Consider the following 3,588-nt stretch of genomic DNA (forward strand, 5'->3'; position numbering starts at 1 on the left):
ACTAAATGGTATGTCTCTAAATCATTTTAATATCTTAGTAATATGTCTCCAGCCCTGTTTAATATCTTAATGCTGTTTCCAAATCCGTTTAACATTTCTCTCTCATTTGCTGAGCTGGTCATGAATGTTTAGGATTAATTAAATTAACCTCTTAGTTTAGTCTCTCTCTCTCTCTCTCTCTCTCTCTCTCTCTCTCTCTCTCTCTCTCTCTCTCACACACACACACACACACACACACACACACACACACATTTGCTGAACTATTCATGAATGTTTATGATTAATTGATATTGCTGATTGATTAAATATACCCTCTCTCTCTCTCTCTTCTCTCTCTCTCTCTCTCTCTCTCTCTCTCTCATCTCTTCTCTCTCCTCTCTCTGGCATTTCTATGGCATGGGCATGTATATTCCTGTGATTGTCTTCCCGAGGCTAAAAACGATTGGCTGTGCTTTAAGTGCATACCTTAAGTCACCGCTTCACGAACTTACTATAATAATTTAAAAATTTTAAACTCCAAGATATGAAGAATAAGAAATAAAGATAAAACAGAAATGTGAGAAAGAAGTTACTGTTTGTTTGGTTTGCAGCGTGATCAGCAAGTAGGCTTTTTCATGATAATTTACCAGTCATTAGAATTTTATATTATTATTATTATTATTATTATTATTATTATTATTATTATTATTATTAATTATTATTATTCAGAGGGTGACCTATTCATAAGGAACAAGCCCACCAAAGGCGCCACTGACTTGAAATTCAAGATTCCAAAGATTATGACGTACATTCGAAAGGAGCTACAGCAGGTGATGGTAAATACAGGAAGAGGACGATCAGTCATTAGAAAAACAGATAAATCAACTATAAACACATGCAAACAAACGCTAAAATACTTTCCTTAGTATTAATTCTGGATTAAAATTATGACTATTTGCAATCTATTGTCCACTATTAATCTGGAATCATACGTAGCTGACATTGACTTAAACTGGGGGGTGTCAGCAATTCCCAGGTTAGGCGTGAGCCCAAGGGAATAATAAAAAATTGTCTAATTATATTCGTTATTCTCTTCAAAAGAGCGAGGCACTAATATTCAGAAGTTTATGAAAAATGCAAAAATATCGCCTTATAACCTTAGTTTCCTGTGGGCTACTACTCGTGTTTGACTCCACCGACTTACCATGTCTTCAATTAATTATATACCTCCATCCCTATCCCTCGAAACCCCCTTTCTTTCTCTTAGATGGGGCGTATTAATGAAAACTTTAAGAACCACTGGTCTATAGACTCTATAGATTCAGGTGTAGTTATTGAAAGAAGTGTTGACAGTACCATAGAGTTTTTTGGTAAAACTGGAAAATACTTTTGCTCTAAAGCCTTTTTCGTTTAATCGGGGAGTAAGCCTACAAACTACTTTGTTGTTGCTGCTCTTGTTCTTGTCGGGGGGTAGGAAAGGTCTACTGAAGAGCCTAAAAATACCTGAAAAAGATATTTATGATTTATTTATTGGAATGAAAACGTAAAAAATAAATAATGTGCATGTCAAACGCTACAGAATAATTATTTCTAATAAAATATAGCGTAATTATTTTAATTTTCGTTGGTGAAACATTGATCTATTTGACCGTAAAGTTTAGCACGTTTTAAATCTTGCATGCGTTCCGAGTAAGCTGGAGGTCGGATCATTTTTTTTTTTTTTGTGTAAATACAAATAAAAATATTATCTTTTTATATGTAAAATAACATATCTTCATGTTAATTCATCCTTCAAAAACAGGCTTATCTCAATTAACAAAGTTTTCTTCGTATTACTATTTTGTTAATAAATCTTTGAAAAACAGATGAACAACTTTAAATAGAATTTAACCGGTGATGTTGACTATTTGAAATAACATTTTGCAAGAAAATTGTTTTTCTTACCAAAACAAGGCGTAATCCGACCTCCAGCTTACCCGGGGCATATGCTAAAGTCTACGGTCAAATAGCACGTTGTTTCACCAACGAAAATTAAAATAAATACACTGCATTTTATTAGAAATAATTGTTCTGTACTGTTTAACATGCACGTTATTTATTTTTTTACATTTTCATTCTAATGAATAAATCATGAATATCCTCTCCTAAAATTCCTGTATATTTAACTCAACGCGAAACACCTTTTTCAGACCATTTTAGGCTTTTTGGGCTTTTCCATAGATCTTTCCTAACTCCCCCAACAGGAAAAACAGCAAGGACAACAACAACAAGAAAGCAGTTTGTAGGCTTACTCCCCGAGTAAGCGAAAAAACGATTATACGATGAAATCAAGAGCTGCAGCGAAAGGCCCCCCCCCCCCCCCTCCCCTCTCCCGTCCTCATGAAGACAGCGGTATTCTGAAAACAACGAAATTACTCAGCCATAGTAACTTTAATCTCCACTACTCCTCTTCTTTACTTCCTTTCCCACCAGGCGAGAGGCGAGGCCTTTCCCTTTCCTTCCCTTCCGTTGCTAGTCCTTCTCTTCTCCAGTTTTCCCTTCCCTCTTTCTCCTCCTCTTCCAAAAGAGGGCAATGGCTAGGTGGGAGGGGATGTGGGGGGAGGGAGGGGATGAGGGAGAGGAAGGGCGAGCTATTCGAGTCACGTTGCTTATTTTCAGTTATTTGCCGCGTATAGCCGTAGATCTGCTCCAATGTGACACTTTAAGCCTCTCTTCCCTACCGACCCCCGAAACCCACTGGCATCAATCCGTCCGGGCAGTCACCCCCGATCTCAGTACTCTTCAACTCTTGTGGTAGAGCTTCGGACACCAACCAACACTGGCGAGGGCAGCTCGGTGGTGGTAGAGGGGGGGGGTGTAGGAAGTCCTCGATAGGCATTTGTTTCCTTCCGTATATGCCGTCGTGTTCCTCTACTTGACGCGGGGCTTCTCTTCAACCCAGGGAGCGAAAGAATCACGGGTTAAACCCCGGGTTTTAATCTTAGTCGGGGTCAGTCATTTTTGCCGAATACGGAGCAGCGAAAACATTGTCTAGGGAGTTTTAAATTTTTATCTTAATTACTGCCCACGCGCTCTCGCGAGAGAACGAGAGAGAGAGAGAGAGAGACAGAGATAGGGGGGATAAGGATAGAGAGAGAGGGGGGGAGAGGACCGGGGATGGGGGGAGGGGGGTGAACGAAGCAAAAAGGATCACATGAGCACTGCCGTCCGAACGAAAATGGGAATGCCGCGGCCCGTCGACTTCAATTCCACATTCCCTTCGACTTGACGAGAGAAAACGGGGCTCTTATCGCACTGCCCGAATTTTTCCTGATCATTTAGTGAACGGTGAAAATACAGAAAAATCACAATAAACACATTAAATCTTTCTTATCGTTGGAGGACTCGTACAAATACGTTTCCGAAGACTTGGGAGAAGTTGAGCTTTTTTTGTTTTCTAGATGGAGGGGGGTGTATTGGAAGGGGGAAGGGGGAGGAGGAGAGAGTTTTCTTCTAGGAGAAGGAGGCCTTAGAAGAGAGAGAGAAAGAGTAAGAGAGAAGAGAGCTTATTTCTAAGAGGGAGGCATTGGAAGAGAGAGAGAGAGAGAGAGAGAGAGAGAGATATTAAGT

Source organism: Macrobrachium nipponense, chromosome 31 (genome assembly GCF_015104395.2).
Source record: "Macrobrachium nipponense isolate FS-2020 chromosome 31, ASM1510439v2, whole genome shotgun sequence".
Taxonomy (NCBI): domain Eukaryota; kingdom Metazoa; phylum Arthropoda; class Malacostraca; order Decapoda; family Palaemonidae; genus Macrobrachium; species Macrobrachium nipponense.